Genomic DNA, 23,126 nt, shown 5'->3' on the forward strand with positions numbered 1-23,126 from the left:
TGCTACACATTCAGTATTGCTTGGACATTATTTAATCTCCAAATTCTATGATTTTGAAGTCTTCTAGAGAGTAAATGCTGATAACTCGGAATTCTTGTTTATTTGGACCCTGTCCGATGGAAGTGCATTTATCAACAGTCGCCTGGAATCTGAGCTTCCTTTCTTGAATGATCTACCAGCCGAGTCCCTAAACGCTTGTAGAACCTTCAAAATTAATCTGAAAGCATTTTAAAATCGTACCCGGCGTTTGTCCTTCATCTGTGTCGCTGGCTTCGTTCGTGAGGGGTCCTTTTCAAAAGTGCACCGTGGTGGAGCCGGAAGCGGTCGCGTTGAAGGCAGCATCTTGCAGAGAGAAGCTTAGCTTAGCTATTTACCTCCCTCACATTTCTTTCCAACCTTCTATCAAAAGCATCCATGGGGACTGTTGAAGCACATGGGACCTATGCTGTGCAAAACTGTCCCCCTTTCATAGCCAAGAGCAAAAGTCAGCCAAAGGTGACCTTTTATCCTATTTTGTAGCTCAGCCGAGGAGCACGCTCTTTGAATTCTGGTGACCTAACTTCTCCAGCCACACAGCCTTGTCCACTGTCCCTGTGTGCCAGCCAGCGTGTGCATTCATTACTTCTCCTGGGGTAAACCTGCAGAATTCACTTTGCAAAAGATTCCGTAGTTAGGGGTGTGGGTCACATCCCCCAGATGAGGCGGCGGTTCCGGGGTCCAGGAAGTGGCCCACAGACATCGCCCCTGTTACATGGAGCTCAGGGTGTAGCCGGATCGACTTTCACGGATGTCCTACATCTCATTACGGAGCTGACCTCACTTCTGCTCTCTCTATAGAGGCAGACAGCAGCCTGTGATGCAAGTTATCTGTGTTATATTTACGACTTTACCTTCGTCATTCTGAGGTCTAACCCAGTAAATGTTAAAATAATAGGAATTAGCATCTAGTCAGAATTTTGGTTGATCTGAAAAATTTCTGTGTATGCTGAAAAAACACCTCTTTTCTTAAAGTTCCCAAGGTTCATTTATGTGCTGGACAGGCTATTTAATTTGGCATATTTCACTGACCTTGACAAAACAGACCTTCGAATATTATTAAAAGCCCTTAGCACCGGGTAGCTCTTCGGCGATTCAGGATTTAGCTACTCATTCAGTTTTTGGCAAGAGTTTCTAACGCGTCAGCTGAATAGATTTTCCATTTTGTGTTTTTGATCTCCTAAAATCAGATTGGCCGTACCTGTGTTTTTGATCCCGTAATTTCTTTTTTCATATTTATGGCCATTTCCTGGCCGGGTTTGGGTATCTGTCTATTGCAGGCTGATTCACGGGCTCTCTGGCCGGCCTCAGAGGGGACAGAGTGAAATTTCATAGAGCACTTTGGCATGTCTCTCTCCACCATAAATAATTCGTTAGGTACAGAATGTGCAGAGGTATAAAGAGAGGAGGCGGCCCAGATAGTGAGTCAGGACGCATAATTAGGTGTGGGCATCTGCTGGACGATTTCGGGTACTTAGAGGTCTGGAGTTGATCCGACAGTGGAGGGGAAGTCGATGATACGGGAATAATGTAATGAAAATGACATCTTATGAGAAGACCTTGATTTAGTGTCTTGAATAAGCTAACGGGAAAAATAGGAAGTGATGACAAGTCATAACGCTACGGGCAGGTGATAATGAGGTTTTAATGAATGTTTCTTAAGATTTCTTTACTTCAGTAGCATATGATTGAAAGTAAAAATAATATTTTTTTTCTCAATTTTTGAACAATTGGAAAGCATATAGATTCAGACATTCTTGAGAAAATTTAAGTAATGAGTTTAAGGCTCTAATAATTTTCATCTTTCATTGTCCATCCTAGATTTCCTTTATGCCATGCCCCTGTCTGTCTCAATTATGCAGTTCCTAACCTTAACCGAATGACTTAGAAGTAATTTTAGGTTTCTGTAATTAAACATTTTTTATTTGAAAGAAGAGTTTTGGATAACCCATAGTAATTATCTATCTATCTATCTATGTATGTAATCTATCTATGTTTGTATGTATCTATCTATCTATCTATGTATCTATCTATCTATCATCTATCTATCTATCTATCTATCTATCTATCTATCTATCTATCTATCTATCTATCTATCATTTACCCATCTATCATCATCTTCCTACTTATTATCTTTGTATAGGTATAAAATTTTTCAACATAACACATAATTAATCTTTACCAAAAAATATACAAATTATAAAATTCTAAACTATGAATCTTATCCAATTATACATTCTTTATCATCATCCACTCTTTACCACCATCCAGCAAATATCTATCTTCTTAGGAACTTGTAATTAAAAAGGATAACGTTGAAAGGCAGCTCAGTGTGAGTTTTGACCTTGTACTTCTGAATTCCCCTCAGAGTTCACTACTTCAAAATTCTGACTGGTAATTTCAGATAGGACAATTGCAGCCACATATACCACTTAGCTTATACCTAGGAATTGGAATAGATTAAAAACCGACTCCAAAAAAAGTTAGGGTTTTTTTTTTTAATCTTAAGTGGTGGTATGTTTCTATATGTTTTGCTAGACTCAGACATATATGTTATTGAAAAACAGTACGATCCAGTCAGCTACTATTATTTCCTATCAATTCTCTAGATCTGGGCTAATATATGAGCCACTGACTAAACGTGACTGGTGTGAATTGAGAGGTATTATATGTATAAAATACACACTGGATTTTAAAGATGAGTAAAAACCAAAAAATGTAAAATATTTCATTAATAAGTGTATTGATTACATCTTGAAATACTACTTTTGAAATATTGGATTAAATAAAATATGTCATTAAAATTATTCCGTTTGTTTACTTTTTATGAAGCTTCCGGAAAATCTAAAATTCAACATGCAGCAAGCGCATTTTCACGTGAGAGCGATGGTCTGTCTAAACATTCTCGTGAACAGTCGCACACACGAATAGGCCTATGAAAATTTTCTTTGGCTTTCCTCGGTAAAATGCTACATTTGTTGGGGTCCACAGCAGAAGAGCCAGAATCCATTTCCCAGAAAGGGTAATAGGGCCGATCAGAGAAACACTGTGGAAGACGAACTGAATTTGGGCGGTTAAGTTTTGAAACAGAAACAGATATTTATCTTTAGTGTTTTGCTTCTTCTGCTCTGCATTTTGTGAATTCTCTCTCTCTATCCATTATTAGAGATCTCTAATAAAACTCCAGATTCAGTTCGGATTTGCCTAGTCCCGGCTCAGGCGGATGGTAGGACCGTTTACCGTCACACCGGCGTTGACCGTGGTTGGCGTTTTTGCATCCTTCTTGGATCTGCCATCTTTCCGACCAGAAGCGGGAAGAGGACGCGCTGTGGACAGACAGAACCATCAGGCCTGGTCTCTGCCAGCCCTGAGCGCGCCAGTGGTGGTGACGTGACCCGAGTCTCATCTAAACTGCTAACATTCGGGTCTTAAAGTTGAAAAGACCCGAAGGAAAGGCAGATGGCAGGGTATTCTGTGTATAAAGAGGATAAAGAGGCTTCTCAAGGCGAATCGAGTAAGTCGAATTTTCAGCTCTTTTACAGACATCTTCTGTACCATATTTGCAGAGATTTCGGACACAGCGCGCGTTCAGTCGACCAGTCTGGTTTGCTTCGAGCCAGTTCTTCTGTCTCTAATTCTGTCGACGTGGCTGGCCCTGAACATGTGCGTCAGGTCGCCTGTCTCTGAGTGGAGATCCGCCTTTACCTTCCTAAAATGCAGCTCAAAGCTGATTAGAGGTTTGCACTGACTTTAAGAACTTTGTTTTCAAACGTACAGTAAATTGAACAGAAAATGGTCTTTAAGTTTTCTGATTGAATTCTGGAAATAATTTCCTGTATATTTCCCCCCATTGTTCCGAGAATATGTGGAAAACGGTGTGGAATTTAACAGATGAAAGAATCTAATGTTTAGTCTATTTCCTTAATGTTTTTAGTCTATTTCCTTAATGTCTTAACGTTACAACCATTTTGAAGTGTGATGGATCAAATTTTAATTCAAACGAAACGGCCCTCTCGTTTGACTTTCTATTCCGAGTGTGCGTTTGAAGGTGGTAGGGCGAGGCAGCTGAAAGCCTGTGTCGTTCTGAAATTTGGCTGCACGTGGGCGAGGGAAGCCAGCCTGTGGCCTGCTGCGTTTGTCGGAGAACCACCAGGTTGACGCCCCTGACCACTCGAACCGTCCTCCAGGTTTTGTCCCATTCGTACGGACTTTTCCCTGCTCCTGAGATTTCAGTTCAGTTTGCAGTTCTCGCCCCCCCTTCCGTCTCAGTCACCGCCAAACGCGTCTGGGGGTGCGTGCATCCCCAGGCAGCTGGGACCTCTCTGCTTCCATGCGCCTTCAGAGCGAGATCCTAGAAGACGCTTCATTAACCAAAAACAGGACGGGAGCGTCCGGTCTGTAGGACGGGTGTGCTGTACAGCATCGTTCCGCCCGGTTCCAAACTTCCACATGTCTATGCAAACGAGCAGAGACGAACGAGACCTGGTAACGAAGCTACTGAATTCTTATTCTTCTCCTTCCCTCCTGAAGTCTTCCATGTCAGTTCCTTGTTTAAAATCTTCCAATATCTGCCCTTATCACACCTTGAAATGATCTCATCCTTTGCGGTGACCGGCGAGGCACCGCGTGGTCTGGTCCCTGCCGTGTTCACCCTGCTTCTATCTGTGACCCGCCGTGTTCGCCCTGCTTCACACACTGGCCCCTTTCTGTCCCCTACACATGCTGATCTCTTTCCTGACTGAAGGTCTTGGCGTGGTTATTCTTTCTACTCGACAGGCTTCGCCTCAGAGCTTCTCATGCCCGAGTCCTTCTTACCAGTTCAGACATTACTTTCTTGGAGAAGTGTTGTCTCCCCGCTCTCTTTGACGGAACCGCCATCTCTACCGTAGGTCACTTTACCCACCGAAATCATCTTGCTTATTTATTCCCCTCGCCTCATCCTTCTCTCCCCACTGTTTTAAGTTCCGTGAGATCGAGAATCTCATAATGTTTGTTAATCCTTATGTTTCCAGCTTCTAGACGACATTCCGGCCTTAGCAAGTGCTCGGGGAGTGGCAGCGTGGATGACCAGATGTAGCAGTCACAGCACAACTTATACTTTACAGAGTCCTGCGGGGGTCAGCTTTGTATTCGGGCGGGATTGGTGCGGAGGTTTTAAATAGCTTTCATCGAAGGAGACAAAAGAAGAAAAATGTCTTTCCAAAAAAAAAAAGAAAAACCATTCATTATGTGAACGAGGAGCTGACAAGAGTCTTCTTGCAGAAATAACAGTTCCCAAAACGGTTCAAAGAGCACACGGAGATTTAACATTCCTCACGTGAGGCGGTGGCATCTCTGAGAATTAAAGATGAAACGTAACGAGGCTAATCATGAGTCTCTTTGTTCGCTGTGATCGGTATTTGGAACCCATCTTCATAGATTTCAGGGAGAGAAAGACAATCCTTGGAAGCAAATGCGTTCGCTCCCTTTCTCACGGCACGGCTCGGTGCTTCGGCTTGATGGATGGCCGGAAGGGAAGCAGAAACTTCCTTGAACATAGATCCCCGCGTCCGAAGAAGCTGCCTCTCTTTCATTCGTTCGCTGTCAAGTGTGAGTTCAAGGTTACGCTCAGGACGCCCTTCGTGGAGCGAGTTACACCCCCAGGTCTCAGTGGAGCTCTGTGACCCGCAGCCGTCACAGGCAGAGGACCCGCCAGAGACCAGATTCGAAGCTCCCACTCCCAGAGTCCTTTGGTTTCTAGAAGACACTAAAATATGTTCTTTTTTCTGAGTCCCCAAGGATTTCAAAGATGTCCTTTGAACCTGTCTTTTGGCACCATGCGGTAAATGTAGAAAAAACCCACAATGCCAACTTCCAGTCCCATTTTGGAGGAACGGGCGTGGGCACACAGAAATTGTCCTGAACGGCGATGACGGTGTTGTCTTAGAGCGTTTAAAGTTTGGCCCAGGGCGCAGAATAAGGTCACGGAGGACGCAGCGTACTGTTTGGTGGGCAGTGTTTTCTCATTACGGGCCTCCCCTTGGGAAGTGGCGTGAGCTGGGACGAGTGTTCTGCTTGTCGTCGGCCTGCCTGACCCCAGCCACGGTTCCTGGCTCGGTACTGGTGTCTCCCAGGGCTGTCCTTGCTGTACTTGAAGTTCGCGATGAGCTTTTCCCAGCCTTTTCTTCAAAGCTTTACCTTTTCAAGTCTTTCCAAGTGACTACGATAATACACTTTGAGCTTTCTAGCTGGGCCTTTCATTTTTCGGGGCCTAAATATTCTCGTGTGTAGAACATCGCCACTGAAGGCACAATCCAAGATCCTCCCCACCTCTAAAACGTAAGGACAAAGTGATCAATGTACTTTTCCACACGAGGCAGCTGTTTCTGACAAGATATGGGTCATATTAATGTATGTACCTATATTTTTTCATTTTTTCATTCAGAAAGAAGTGGATTAACTGTTTTTCGAATCACCTTGATGAACAGTCTTTGCTAAATTAAAGTAGGCATTTAGAAAAAAAGCATTATAAATATCGCAAAGGTTCTGTCTTGAACACAAGTTGACCTTTCGATAAGGCAAACAGCAGTGGGGGAGGAGGGCCCAGCGTGGCAGGCATCGGATCATATTAATTGAGAAAGTGAGGTGAACTTGAGAAGAACCGGCCCTCAGGAAATGCACCAGGAAAATTAACTCTTCCTGGATCAAAACTTTTGGGGTGGAGAGAGCTCATTCTGAAGGCAATCTGCAAATTTCCATTTGAATCCCCTCCCGATCCATGGAAATATTGTGTGTGTGCCAAGAATAAAAAGCATTGTAATGGAAAATAGGCTTGCTTCACTGGAATAAGTACGCCTTTGGGACACAGGCCCCCCACCCTGCCGCCACCAACAAGGCTTAACAAAGAGGGTGGCCCCGCTCCCTCCCCTCTGTCGCCAGGGCTGTGGGCTTCGAGGCTTCCTATACTGACGATGTTTTCTATTCTAGCAAGAGACGTCAGAGCAGGGTTAACACCCAGCAGGACCGGATTTACTCGTGAGACTGTGCAGAACAGCTCCCGAGTCCCTCGAATACTCGAGGGTGGCCGGAGGAGATGTTTTGGGGACGGGAGCTCAGCCTTGGCGGGTTGTCTCAGAGCCTGTGAGCGTTCAGCAGTCACAGCTCATCGGACTTCACGAGGACGGTCAGAAAGTCAGGCTGCTGCGCTCTGCTGCGGCCCGCGAGCCAGAACCCTGTGCCGTGACTCTGCTGCCACCAGCTCTGTTTGTTCACCGCTTCGCAACAGATCTTCGGGTATTCGAAGGAGGCGTTTAGAGCGACGGCATTGGAATCTAAGGTTTTCCGACATCGGAGGTTGATGCTCCGTCCTCTTAGCAATAATCGTATAACCGATTCCCCAGAGTCCTATGGCATCGAAAACGGATGAAGATCGGTCATGAAATATGCATTAGAGCAGGTGGCCACGAGGAGAGCCAAGCGGACCGAATAATAAACATCACAAATGAAGAAATTCGTAGTTAGTCAGAAAAGATTAAGAGCGTGTGAAGAGCACGTAAAGACCTGGGGACCTTGTCAAACAAGGGCTTGGTGTGTTGGTGCCGTGACAGGCTCTCCTCTCCAGCGTGCAGAACGGAGGAGAAGCCTTCGTGAGAACGTCGTCTTCAGTAACCCGAATCCCTCGATGCGCCATACGGGGACAGACGGTCATAAATTCCCGTGTGACCGGTCTGGGCGTCCCTCTTTTCTATTCCGCTGTATGCGTTGAGATCCCATTCATTTTTAAAAGGACTTTCACGTACAGACAGATGGTGATGGGCACAGCGACTTAGTGTGCTTTACAGCCCTCAGCTCTGGGAAGCAGTGCTGTACAGGATGCGGATGATCCAGGGCTTTGCCCGTGGCAAGTATTCTGCGATTGACATTTATAGAATGAATGAAGGAGGTTGTTTATGCAGAAAAACAGACTGTTTGCCCTTAGATACAAAAGTACTTTACACTTATATTTCAAGAGTCATCTGTAAATCCTATCCACTTTGTCAAAATGTGTCTCTAATTAACATTTCTATTTATCATCTGTTCATTTACTCATTTGTTGATTCATTCAACTGGTCAGCATTTATCGAATATCTATAGGTGTCAGTTGTTTTATCTGACACTGACTAATAAAACATGGTCTTTATCCCGGACAGATACCTAGCTTACCTAACACAATGAGAGAATCACTCTGATGAAACAGGTACAAATTCCAGGCGAGCATCGAAGAAGAAGTCCCATCTCAGCTCGATGGGGGTGCAGAGGAAGATGGTTTCATGAAAGGACTCAGAGAAGGTGACTCCCGAGCAGAATCTGAAGCAAGGCTTTGCTAACTGCAGCCTGCAGACGGCGTGTGGCCCGTGCCTGCTCTGGTTAACTCAGCATCCGGTCCGACTTTCACGCTGAGTAGTTGAGACAGTGACAGGAATGGAGCAGGCCTGAAAATACTTACTCTCTGGTCCTTTCTTAAAAAAGTTTGCCGACGTCTGGTCTAAAATATGGCGGTTTCCGGGGGCGGCCAAGGTTAGGAAAATGAGCGTGTCCAGAGGCCTGGGGACGTGCTGAGTGAACTTGGGGCGTTGGAGTGGACAGCGGAAGTTCAGCAGAAGCCAGCAGATCGCCTTGGTCAGTTAGAGGGAGGGCTTCACAGAAGAATCGGGGGGGAATGATAGAAAGCCGGTCTGAACCAGAATCGTAGAAGGTTTTAAATGTCAGTGAACACAGTGCTGATGTTCGGGACTGTTTCTCGTTGTCTCCCTCGGCGCTTAGGGAGGGGATGCCCTGCGTGCCTGTAATTTCAAAACAGGAGCTTTCTGCTCAGAGAAGGGAGCAAGAGTCCTTTTCTTTCGTCTTTGGCTCATCTGCGGGGAATGCCATGCAGCACGTACAGAAGGACAGGCCTGGGGTTGCCCGCGCACGTGGGAGAGGTCTCTGGCCAGAGAAGTCCGTGTCAGAGCCAGGGCCTTGCCCAGCATAACGGCGGCTTTACCCAGGCCACGTAAATTGATCTAGTGTGGGCAAAGTCATTCTTGCAATTCAGAAGCGAGCCAGCTCAGTTCGTCATTAAGGGCTTGGGGACGAAGCCTTGACTAGAAATAAATGTGAGGATATAGGTTTGAGGGTCCTAGATCTTGCCTACCTGTCATTTCTTTTCACCTCAGAAGTGTGACCACGACAGTGACAGAGGCTTGGAGAAGAGTGTTTTAGCAAATGAGGCCCGAATCTAGAAGAATGGGTCCAAAACCAGTTAGCACCCTGCAGTCAGCTGGAGGCTTCTAAGCAGTCTAGACTCCCGGGTCTACCCCAGACTAGATTCGGAATTTTTGCGGATGGACCCCCGAAATCTTTAAAATTTTAAAAGCCCCCGAGATTATTCTTATTATTCAACCATTTGGGACCCACCAATCCCCAAGACAGTGTCTGTTCAGGGTTGACACTGTGTCCTCCTACAGAACTCTTGAATTTTGCTGTCTGTGTGTCAGTGCCACGACTAAGGGATGGCCTAACGAAATCTGAGTTTATTTGAAAACCGATTCCAAAGCCACAGGAAGTTTTAATTAGTGAGCGATATGTTTTAGGATTATTAACAATATGGCAGAGTCGCATACGTAGATTAGTGAGGACAGATGACTGTACGTAATGCCACTCGCTGAGGTGGAATAAATTTAGACATCACTCTAAGCTTTTATTAATACAAGATGTCTTTCATAAATTTCCTAACCGAGGGCTACTAAAGAAAAATCTGGATTATTTTAGGAAATCTCATCGCTACTTGTGAAAGACTCTGACCGTCTTAGATAATGAGAGAAATGTCTTTCTCATGCCAAAACATGGCCCTGTGTTTCCCACTCAGTGATGGTAATATATACACCCTTAAAACAATATTGAAGGATGTTAGTGTCTTTTACTTTAATTCACTTATCATGCTTCACCACAGTCTTTTTTTTTTCATCCTAAAATGCCTAGTTTTTCCAAATAAACCTCAAAGAGCGTGGTTTTTAAATTTCTTATCATTTGGCACGTGACCTTTTAAACATCCTCTAGATCGATATTTCCTAAGCGTGCCCTTCGTGGTCGTGGTTCTGAGAGCTACACCTTGAGGAAGGGTTTCCGTGGCTAGTTCGTCAGTGGAAGGCTGAACGTGGCATCTCAGAGCTTCACGGTGCATGCGTTTTCATACATACGCGTTTTCTGCCGGCCCCTGAGTTGGAGGAAGCTGTCTGTAAAATGGCGTATTCTTAATCTGGTGTTTTTCAAACTTAATTGATCACAGTAGCTGTACTTTCTGTATGGTGTTAGTATTCCGTGTTAGTATTCTATTGAACACCTTTTAGGAAGTACTGCATGTTGCTGACTTCCCTCTTCAAATGTCAGGCATGGGGAAAACACGTGACGTTCCAAAGGTCGCCTTATCTGTGTTGAGTTCAGACTTCTTTCTCTTTCAAAGATGCGAGCACTGTGTCCTTCTTCCTTTGAAATGTCCTTCTTGAGAGAACCATGACCGCATCAGCATTTTTTGGTATTTGCATCATCCTACGACTCGCTGAGATGCTGCTGCTCGGCTGATGTCGTTAAGGCCTTTCATCGTCAGCCTGTTCTCTGCTCGGTAAACAATAAACAGACGAGGAACTCCCCGTGGCCTCAGCCCGAGGCCTCCCCGACTTCGGCGTTGCTGGCAGAGCCTCCAGGCTTGCGTCTGGGCTGGCAGAAGGAATTAACGTTTCGTCTTGTGTTATTACTGCTTTTCGTTCAGTGTCTGTGGTGACACAGACGATGGCGTGCAGAGAATTTTTCATTTATAGTTTTTACAATCAAGTCATTTACATGTTGATTTTAGAAAGACACAACAGACAGTGTTTGTTGAAATTCTAAGTGTGAGTGTCTGTTAGCAAGTGTTTTTTGTATCTACCTTGTGTGAGATGTGTGTGTTAAACCACTTAGCAGGTGAAAGTCACTATATAATGTTAGATATTATTATGTCTAATTTTAAATAATTATAGAATCGACAACCCCAATTTTTTTCTCCCCACCCCTGTTCAGTAGAGGTGGGAGCAGGAAGCGTAGGGGCCACGGTGTACCCGTGCTGACGCCTTCCTCTCTGAAGACGTCGTGCGCACCAACAAGCATCATTGGCATTCTTTCTGACCCCAAGTTTCCCACGGGACTCAGGGTGCATAACGAGCTAAGGGGTTCATTCTCTTTGCACTTACAGGAACCCCTGATCTCTGAGCCTTGAAGTTGCGCTTAGATCTAGGTGAGTGTGACCCCAAATTATATTGCTTAAGGCAAACATCACCATTTAAGGTCACTGCTGGCCGCTCGGTACACTTTGGAAAGATACCAATGATCTACTCTTAGGAGGTGATGTCTACTCTGTAGGGGTTTCTTTCCACTTTCCCCAGTTTTCTTCCCTTAATGATGAGAGAGTGAGAGGAGAAGAAAATGGCGATGAAAAATGCTGTTGTTTAAGTTAAAGAAAAATCCGTTTAAACTTCCTGACACGGGAGTAAACGATAGGCTTTCGAGCAGAGACAGAAGCGGACCATTTATCAGCTTGAACTGCAATCCACATGGAAGACAGAAGGGCCCTTGAAGCTGCTAGTCAAAGTTGTCTTCCCATGAAACGATTTCTTATAATCGTCATTAATTCTGTCCCCTGCCATTACCGAGGTTTTTCTTTTAGAAAGAGAACTTTAAATAAATCTAAGTGTTACTCTGCGAATCCATACGTATCAGCTGCTTTTAAATAGTGTTCCCTGAATATAGAGTAGGATATAAATCTCCACTATTAGAATAAATGAATGTCGTGCTGTAAATACGGCAGAGCGTTAGAGATGGGAGTCCGGTAGCGTTTTTGGCTGTGTTTTGTGAGATGGTTCACTGACCTGGGCATTTCGGAGGTAGAAGGAGAAAGAACAGAAGGGCCGAAAGCCTGAGGGGGTGATAGGCGGGTTTGATTCCCCGGCCTGTACAGTGGGACTGGACTCGGTGTTCACCTTCTAGAACTCCTGGCGTGTTTCATGCTGAGCATACGTGCATCCATCGTTGCCCCGTGCAACTGGCATCTAGCCATGTGGAATGAAGTATACAGGTTAAGAATAACATCACTGCCTCTGTAAACTAGGTCAAATTCATTGATTGAGATGAAAACAGACAGTAGTCATTGTAATTATTCCAAGTGATTTTTGCCTCAGCACGTTTATGGTACGTAGCCGTTGCAACAAGCAGAGGCTTTGGTTCGATCTTGGAGATCGCATAGCTGATTAATCCGATGCTGATTCATAAAGGCGCAGTATCGTATAGTGAGGATGACATTTCCTTAAGTTGATATGTAAAATGAATCAAGATGATATATAATCACGGAAAGTCTTTTGCTCATTATCGATGAGGAGAATCAGAAAGTAATATCCAGGACAAATCTCAAATTGAATGGCACTTATCTTTTAAAGATTGAAAGTAGATTGAAAGTAGTTAAATGTATATAAAGTAATATGGAGAGCAAATTAAAAAAAAGATAGTTTGTTGGGAAGAGCAAGTATGATAGTGGCCATTACAGTAAAAGCTTCCTTAAGCTGGAGATAGTTCTTTTTTTTTTTTATTATTGAATAATTTTGACACGGAACATGTGAGTTTAAGGTGTACAGCGTGTGTTCCTTCAGTAGTTTATATAGTTTATATATTACAATGTGACTGCCAATGTAGCAATATTTATGCCATTACGTAATCATAGTACTATAATATAACTGTCTACGTTCATGATACTGTACATTGTATCTCTATGGCTTATTTATACTCATTAGAAATTTGTACTTTTAAACACCATCACTATTATCCTCAACCTCACCCCCTGGTAACCATAATTTTACTATTTTTTACAGGTTTAACTTTTTTAGATTCTACATATAAGCGATATCATCTAGTACTTTTCTTTCTCTGTCTGACTCACTTAGCATAATGTGCTCAGGGTCCATCCCTGTTGTCACAAAGGATACGCTCCTTTTTCAGGGCTGAGTAATATTCCATTGTGTATATGTGCCACATCTTTTTTATCCTTTCGTCCGTCGATGGGCATCTGAGTTGTTTCACATCTTGGCTGTTGTGAATAATGCTGTGATAAACATGGGGGGGGGCGTGGTGAAGAGGGAACCCCCACACACTGCTGGCGGGAATGTAAATTTGTGCAACCGAGGAGGTGCCTCAAACTATTAAAGTGGATCTACCACGCAATCGGGCAGTTTCACTCCTGGGTAGAGACCCAGAGAAAATTTTCCTGAGACGAATGTACAGAATTATTCACAACTGCCAAGATGGGAACGACCCAAATGCCCATGGCCGAGATTGTTCTCGGATCAGAGGCCATGAAACGCTGAGGCAGTTGTTCTACATGTGCTTACAGAGCCATGAAAAAGAGCATTTGACGAGTCACCGAGACTCTTCTGTGAAGAAAAGAAACTTTAAAGCATTTCTACGAGACAGTGCACGTCTTCTTCGTTGGTCTGTTTTCTGGACTTTTCTGTTCTTCGTTTATGTGCATCCAAGTTTAAATCAAGTTTGTTTCTCAGTACTTTTCACAAAAGCAAATCTTATTATATTAAGTGGTAATACAGGAAAACATTTGATGACAAAGTGTATGAATTTCGGAGTATGAGTTTTTAAAATTAATTTCGCTACATGTGTTTGAATACGATAAATGAGTATGGTAATGCAAATGTGTTAACCTTCATCAATGCACTGTTTTGACTCAATAGTCATCTCCAGTAACTTCTAGTTTGTCCAGCTAAGCATGCTGAGGACAGTGGTTTTTAAAACGATTTTGTGTTTTTTGAGATTTGTAGCAGAGACACTCAAGACTATTCACCGTGCCTCTGAGACTAGACATACAGGTGGCGTCTAATAGATGCTTGTTGGAAGACTGAGCTATCAAAAGGAACTGGTAGAATGCTCGTTATTATTGCTATTGTTCCATTAATTTGTGTTACCGTATTGAGCAGTAATAAAATGGCATTTCTTTTACTCTTTAAAATTGATTTTTTCCCCAAGAATTCATGTTGGCTTTGTCCACATTTGATTAGAATCAATTTGATATTCCTCTATCTTTGGGAGAGAAGCAGTATGAACACAATTTAGAAAAGCATAAAATTTAGAATGGCTCTCACATGTTGTTGTTGTTGTTGTTGTTGTTTTTTGGCTGGGAATAGATGCACAGATTTCCTGGGTCCATGCAAACTGTTCCTTTGAAGTGTTCTCCGGCCAGTCAGCAGCTCCTTGCCAGGCACCTCTGTGTCCCAGGCGTGCAGTCAGTGGGAGCATCTTCAAGGACGGGCGGTCTGGAACGACTGCAGGAGAACGTGAGTCCTCTGGACCTGGGACGAGATGTCTGAAGAGAGCGGAAACAGAGACAGGAAGGAGTGTAACGCTGCGGCCGAGGAGAAGGGGCTGAGGACTTGTGTCGGGCAGGGGTCTGATGGGCGTGCGGCCCCCTTCCGGAAGTGTGGTCTCTCGCTAAATTTTAGTCATGACGTGTTTGAGCTTCCGGCCCGTCATACACACAGCTCCTTTGGCCAGAATCACCCATTTTGTTCTCTTCGCCCAAATAACGCCATTTCATGCTTAAGTTTCACATCTTCAGGGAGACCTTCCTTGCCCCCAGCCTCGTCTAGACCAAGTCCGCCCGATGCGTGGGAGTGTCAGCTGTATTTCCTTTTTCTTTTTAATTGTGCTACGGTTACCCCGTTTCTGAATATTTGTCTGATGTTTATTTTTCTTGCTTCATTCTTCTTTGTTAAAAGACGGTATTAACCAGGAGAGGCTCAGTTATGTTGCAGGAACAGTTCTGAAATCTCGGGTCTTTACCACAGCAGTGGGATGCTTCTCGCCCATGCTTCGTTTTGGGTGCAGGTCTGCAGGGGGGTCAGTGTTATACCGATCGTCAGGCGAACGGTTCCACCTGCTAGAACAAGGTTCCTTTTTTTTTTTTTGGTTTAATTTGTTTTTGTTTTGTTTACCTAGTCTGGGGAAGAGAAATTGGAGAATCACTCAAGGGCTTCTCAAGGCCCATGGACCCATCGGCTAGATTAGTCACACGGTCGCATCCCACTGGGATGGAATTAGGAAATACGGTTTTGTTTGTGCCCGAAGGGAGAAGAACCTGCTATTCACAAACAAAGGTAGTCATCTTTGAACCGAAAAGCCTAGAAGAGACAGTGGTGGAGGTCGTGATGGCTCAATGAGGGCCACAATGGGAAAGGGCTTTTAGCTACTCTAAAGAGCTCAGGGCCAGCCGTCCCATGCATGCGCGTGCGCGCACGCACACACACTCACACACACACACACACACACACACACACACGCAGCTGAAAGGATTCGCCTGGGGGCCACTAATTCATTTTCACCGTTATTGAGTAATTGCGGAGAGGAGAGGGAGGTTGAGAAACATTGAGAGCGACAGGCTTAATCCTTTTTCTAACAACTTTTGGGAAATAGAGTCTAAACCGTAAACCAGCAGAGTGTCGCAAGAAAGTGACAGCAAGGGTGGCCTGCATACGGGTGCTGGTCTGCAGACCCTACTGCTGCACGTGCCGAGTGCAGAAACAGGGAGCAAGTGTTTATAAACCTTTTTGTAGGCAGCCATCACGGGGTTTCCCAGCTGTCGCATCCAGTAATTATTTTTAAATTAAAAGTATTAAAAAATGCACTGGCATTTTGTGTCTTTGCTTTTTATATTGTTTCATTTTTCTAGCATATTATTTGTAGTGTATTTCACAAAAGTTTCAGTCCAGGATAGGTAGGAAATTTCAGAAGAACCAGCCCGGTTCCTTGTCGCAGATGTTTGTGACACGCCGGCTTGAGCATTTACCAAAGGGAATGAAGGAACGTGATCACTAGGGATGAGTGCGTGTTGACACACTAGGACAGCAACTAATATCAGGCCACGTATATTTTTTCTTTTTAACGACTGACTGACTAATCTAGTTATAGCAGAGAAACACAATATAGTGTATACAGATTTTGGCATATGACAAGTTTCTCACCTTTTTGGGAAAAGGTGTTGAGTTACGGATGGTCTAGGTACCAGCTCTATGAATCAGATCGTCAGTTAAAGGGTCACACACGAAGGCTCTGGACTGAGTGTCAGTGGCCCATCCCCAGCTGCTCCTGGATGCTCTACGTCACTTCTGGCGGCCACTTCCAGCTTCTCCCTACATTTGTAAGGCCTGGGTTTTCAGCGGTACGTTTGTACCATGTCTGAAATATGGAGAACGGGAAAAATCAAATAAAATGATTTTTAACAATTTAAAAGGAAAGGTGGGGACCCACGTTCAGCATACGTAATGAAGCACATGTGTTTCGACTGACAGAGTTAACTGTGTGGTTTGCCTGGAGAGATAATGAAAGCAATCTTAGATTGCATTATTAGATTTATTGACGTATCTATCAACTTATATTCCACTTTTCTACCACACTGCATTGAGTCAGTTTCCTATCTCTATATCTTTAAAAGGGACACTAAACCATTGAAGTAGGCTCAGTGCGTTTTATTAGATACTGTAGCATTATAGGAGATGGGTCTAAAAGTGGTTTCTGGGCTATCTGGTGGCCAGAATAAAAGGAGAAGTATGAATCATGGGCGAGATAAAAGGAAAGCTTTTTCCAGGAAAACCAAACTTTTCCTTAGAGCTATACTTGCTGTGTTCTCATAGAAAGAAAATCGTGTGATAGAATGGTCGGTGTCCCTAACTGATATGTAAAATAATACAATATGGAGTCGGTATGTCTTTCTCTTGCTGTAGCAATTGGGTCGTCTGGCTCGGTTCTCAGTTTTTAGGTTGCATATGGGTTTCCTGGGAGATTCTGACTCAGCGGATCAAGGATGGGGTTTAGGAATGTGTGTTATTAAAAGCACGTAGGTTAATTCCGATGCCCATCGCCCAGTGATGACAATTTGAGAAACACTGGCCTCGAGGAGTAGATGGCAGTTTTTCGTGTAGATGGTTTACAGTTGAGCCTTATGTAAGAATGGCTGATATTTGTGATTCTGCTACTTGGCCAGAATCTGGATCGCAGAAATGAAATCTTGCTAAATCAAGAGGCGGCCATATAAAATTTGACCTTAAATGCTTCCTGCTTAATATGCTTAAAAAAATTACTTCCGCCACCCAATGTATTTCTCCTGGCTTTCTGTGATCAAGACACACTCTAAACCTGGGATTCTAGTGAAAGAGAGACAACCTATGCAGAAAAATCCCCATGAAAACACTGATAGGAAGGAGTTTTGTGGATAATGGAAGAATTACTTAAAATATTATCTTAAAGGTCAAATTGACAAATACCTACTTCTGAAACATTTAAAAATTAATATAGTAATTGGTTTTAATTTTGGCCCATTTAGGATATTTGCTTACCTTTTATTCATTTTGTAACACGGTTATATTGTACAAGAAGTAAATGGACTAGTGACTTTTTAAAACTGTAGTTCAAAGTAATGTGTTTGATACTAGGAAAATAAGTCATGTGTTTTGAAGATTTTAGGTTCTTTAGCCAACATAGCAGTACATGGCGGGGAGCAGGTACTAAATTTCTTAGAATTTGTATTATTGATCCCGAGAGTATGTTTGAACTAACCTCAAAAGAAAATATCAGTCACCTTTTTACAACTCAGACACTATTAAGAATCATAGGATAAGATGAAAAGAGTATGCTTTGTGCAAAAGAAAATCTTTTGAAATCCTGAGTTATATATAAAAAAGAATTGATTTCCTAGATAGCATAATCTCTTTCAATTTTATATAGAACTGTGAAATAAAAAAATCCCAAATCCAACTTAACTTAAGTTTTTTTAAGTGTCTCGCATGAGAGTCTATTAACTATATCTTTTCTGAAAGTTGCACTATTTAATGAAACACATTAGGCACAGTGCACTAGATTCAATCTCTTAAACATGGGACGATTTTTTTCCTTGCATACCTTTGCCGCCTAAACTGTGGTGATCATTGAAGGGTTTACACATTTTTGACACAGAATCCGAAATGAAAATCGAATTTTATGAAGATAGTGATTGATAGTTTTTGCGCATGGAATCAAAGAATCTTAGAAACACGGCAGCTGTTTTAACCCCACGTCTCTATTCCCCGTTAAACAAATTTAAACACGATCCCGTAGCAGCAGCAGCAGCAGCAGCAGCCACGCCTCCAGGCAGAAATCCTCCTTAAAACATTTATTCCACGTTTCATCTACCCTCCGATCGGAAGTTTTCCGAGAGGACGCCTCCCCGCTTTATGATTAAGTTCTCTCTTGCTGTGCGTTTCTAATTGCTGGAAACTTCCGGGCCGGATTTTGCTGTCCTGTGGTTTCCTTCCTTGCCCTTTTGTATAGCACACGATAAGTACACACACGCACCTAGAGCCACGTGTTCATTCGTTGGAAGACATCTCTCATTCTCCCTCAAGTCCTTCCTCCAGGCGGACCATTGATTCTCTCGAGTTATGGGGTTATGTCACGGCGCTGGGCGACGCACTGTCTCGTGTCTGCTCATCTCCCTTCTTGGGTCATTTGTTCATTGTGGACAGAGACAGGGTCATTTTTATCTATTTCTAGTTCCGGCATAATGTCTGCAGTAGATTAGACGATTAAAAACTAATATCCAAGCAGCTTATTAGAAGCATGAGTGAGCTGTCACTACCAGACTTTCTAAAGTTTTTAATAGTCCCTTTAACAGAAGAGTATCAGAAACTAAACGTGACAGCCCTGAGGTTATTGGGTCGATGCAGAACGTAGAGTGGTTACTGCATGGCAGGGCTTAGAGAATCCACGTTTAGGCAATATCGGATGTTGATTTCTTTTCCATAGATCACTGTGAGCTGATCCTGAGATATAGTCTCAGTCACATACGCCAAGATTGTTTCCAGTGGGCTGTTTAAAAGCCGCGTCTCCCGGTCTGGAAGTATGCAACCGATTTAATCTCAGTCTAGGACCAGAAACGTTTCCTGTTGAATGGACTTTATTATTATTAAAAAAAAAAAAATTAGTTCTGCCATCAAATTTATTTTTCTTGACTCTGCATTATGAATAAATGTGGCAAACTCGCCTTTCATGTATCGTCCCAAATTAACCGGCAATAGGTCACTGGAACCTTATTGCAAATTTTCATCGATCTATTAATCAACATATTTTAGTTATAACGATCATTCCACCTAGCTATGCCGTTAACCAGACTTGTTTTGATCCTCCACAGGCTATTCAGGGGAGGCTTTATCGAAAGATATGTCAAATCATACACTTTTCTAAAAAGCGATATTCCTAATTATTTGTCCTATAATTCTATCATAAAAAGGAAATCGGGGTATTATGACAGGAGCTTTCCTTGGTGCCTCTGGTTGGTTCCTGGGTATCCATCTGTACACTATCTTGGAATTCTTCTGGCGGCCACGCCCTGAGCACATTCATTAGACAGCTACACTCTTCTTTTTGGAAAAATCACTGACGATATCTGTCTTTAGTTTTTGGAATCACTTACATAAGCTAGGATTCTCCCCTCCTCCCCCCAAAGATGCCAGCGCACAGACATTCCTGAAGCTTGCCTCTGTTCTGGGCGCTGGGAACCACGAAACGTGAAGTCGTCCCGGGGGTCGAGGATTTGCCAGATATCGTGCACTGGGAGAGAAAGGCTTTACCAGTTGCCGTTAGAGACGAGGTTCTTCATGTCTCCCCTATCTTGTCACCTGTGGGGTTTTGGGATCTGTAACTTTGATATGGTTGGGTCCTCTGTGGGTCTCGTCCCTGGCAACCTGGGAGGGTGTCTGGCTCTGTCAAAATGTCCGTGCTTGAGAAGGTGTTTCTGGGTTCCGATAGCTCATAGCAGTTATTTCTGCTCTAGGTTTATATGATAAATACAGAAAAAAACTGCTAAACCGAGACCACTGCTGGTGTGAGGTGGGAGGGGACCGCACAGAGGCGTGCGAAGCCGGCGGTGCAGGCGGCCGGGCGTCTCGAAGGCTGGACACCGAGGCATCCTTCAGGTGGCATCCCAGCCACCAGATGGCGGCATTCGGGGTTGTCCCGGAAGGAATTAGTAATCCCCATGGAAGTTAGTTAAGTCATGGGAGTGGACTAATATAGGTAAATTATCACAAAGTTAACTTGCTGTGATTAGCTCTGTCGCGTGTTTTGGAGGATCGTCTAAACGTCCGCATCACAGTCTCCAAATGTTTCCTTTCCTGGTTTTCAGAGCATAAGGGGAAAGCGTGCACTCGTAAACATGGAGAATAGCCAGCCACCTGGAAGAGGAACTCTTATGTATGTGGTCTTCGCCACATTTAATTCTAGTTCCGAAATTTAACTATATGAAACTATGTGAAAATAGTTTATTGTTTTAGTGGGATCAGGTAGTGCTTCGTGAGGCTAGCTGGGGTGTGGAGGCACAAAGACCATGAGTTCATTTTATTTTCGTGCAAAGCAGTGTCCCCAGCAGGGTGGATGAGAACACGAGATATCATGCTTACCCTCAGGGAGCTCACAGTGATTGTTGGTTTTAGGACAGACTTGAACTTTAGTTGGCCCTTCGTTTCCTCTCGCCTCCGAGCTTCGGGATAGATACTCTGTCTGCCAGTCAGCGCTACTGCGAGAATTAGCGATGTGATTCTCGCAGCCTTGCGATCTATTAAAAAACAACGTGTCATGTAGATGCCTTACCGAACTGTAAAGTGCTTGTCATAGGCATCGTGATTATCAGACGTCACTGCACGAAATCTGTATGTTCCCATTCTGTAACATAAATCTAAAAGTTTCTAATGCAATCCCAACTATTACTAGGCCATTCTTACAGTTATGAAGCTAAGTGGCAAAGCGGAAGTAAATATATTATACGACAATCCAGAATGCTACAACGCATTGCAGGTTTGAATTGGCATGAAAGGAAACGATTAGATTTAGCTACGGTAAAGCTCATTAATTAAGAAATAATAATACATAAGTATTATTCCCCGCCTCCGGAGTACACGGTATAGCCAGGCCATTGGATTCTTGCTGTGCTAAACCCAACCCGAGACCCCGCATCGTCAGACAGTCGGCCTGATTAATTCACGAATGATTATTTATAATACAGGAAAATAGAAGATAATCAGCTTGTAAAAATTCCTTCTCGCAGTGGGATCCCTTTGAATCCTGAACTCTCTAGGAGTAATTTCTGAAAGTGTCTCCTGGCCTTTTGTTATTTGCAAATTATGGCTGTATTACTTTAAGAAAATTCAATATCTGAAGATTATTATTTACCAAATACATGGAGGAGAGAAAATTGTTACTATTCGCACTAAAAAAAGACTCTGGTTCACGACGTGATGCACCGCACGATCTCTGCAAATAGGGAGCTGCTCCCCGGGGAGCTGCTCCCGTGCGCTTCAGACTGTGCATTGAGTAACAGGAACGTGACGCGTACAGAACGCCCGGTCACACATTTACGGCAGAACAAAACGAGAGAGATTTCCCAGTATAAGACGATTTCTGACTGATTTGTGTTCGGGGTGAGTTTAAACCGTTTAACAAAAAAATCTCCATCCTTGGGAATCTGTTGGTTTTCTTCATTGGTGATCGTATTGCGCCTTTCACCAATCAGCGTGATCAGATCGAGCTGTCGGTTCATCGAGGCCTCACTGACTGTCTGAACTATGTCAGTCAAGATGCTAAATGAGGATACGGAGCATCCATGATATTCTAAAGCACCGGTTGCCATGGAAGCTGCTCTTCCGGCCTGATTTGATCAATTTTTTTTTTCTCCAGCAAGTAATTTGATAATTCTTTCCAAAGGGAAAATGACATAATGTTCTTGTTACTAAATGGAAAGAACCAGACCATTTCTTTTAATTCATAACAGTCTCCCCCCGATAACCATGATATTTTGGTTGTTTTATTTACATTTTATTTACATCTCGGCAGATACTAAGGCCTAAATGGATATGTTTTACATATCACTGTCTCTTTACTTTGAATTCCTTTTCTATGCTTACCAGCGAGATCACCTTAAAAATTCATCTTTTTAATATCAACGTTGGCGACGCATTCCTTGAGAAACAGCGTCTCGTCGCATCACAGTTAATGAAACGTTCAGGTGAAAGTACTCTTAGCTGTCAGCCATCACTGTCACCAAAGCGTTCATTCAATGCTGCGGGCGAACGTTCGATTTATCACAATTCGCAGAACTGAGATCCTTGTTCAGAATCTCTTGACCACCTGGTCCGGATAAACTGCTTCCTGATAAGAAATGGAGCAGGGATGAGAACGGGCCCTGCGACGAAGCGTCACAAGCAGGGAGGGACTTTCTCTGTTCCCCTAAACCGATCTCAAACTGTAGGCAGCGCTTTAATTTTATGATTATAGACATAATAGCGAGTGTGCATTTGCACGCTTAGCTCTAATGCTGAAAGAAACTGGAACATTGACTTTCAGCTGTGAGAAGGAAAACATCATCCAGCAATCGCCAGCTGCCCTTTAGGTGGCAGTATGTAGCAAGGAGAGGCTGGCCGTGACAGTTCCTGCCTACGATCTCTAACAAAAAAGTAAGAAGGAAAAAAAATTAGTTTCTTGTCAGAAATGTCTTCTTGCATCTTCTGCATCTGTTTTCTTTCTGTAACGCCAGTCTCCAGTGTGGATCTCTGAACTCATGTGCCCCATATTGTTAAAATCATCACGGTGCAAAACCAACGTCCGTTCTTTAATGTACCAAATAACCCCAGGTACCCACAGTTCTTTAATGCGTGCCCCCAGGTACCCGCTGTGGTGCCATGAACCCTGCGGGTGTTGAGGAATATTTTTTGACCGACTGTTAATACTCAGTTGGAAGTAAACATCTCGACTGCTCTATGGTTTCATGTTTTTCAAGATTGGAACACGGAAGTTAATCTGGAGATGTTGGCCAGGATATGAAGAACAAATATGCAGACACGCTGTCTGAAGAACATTCAGAAATCGGTATTTGTTTTTGAATTCGAGAGCAAAACTCCTGTGAGTTTCTCTCTGGAATATGCTGTTTCTTCCGGTTTTGTGGGGGCTTAGGTGTTGCCGGGTCTGTTTAAATGCTTTGTCATAAA

Source organism: Pteropus medius, unplaced genomic scaffold (assembly GCF_902729225.1).
Source record: "Pteropus medius unplaced genomic scaffold, Ma_sr-lr_union100, whole genome shotgun sequence".
Lineage (NCBI taxonomy): Eukaryota > Metazoa > Chordata > Mammalia > Chiroptera > Pteropodidae > Pteropus > Pteropus medius.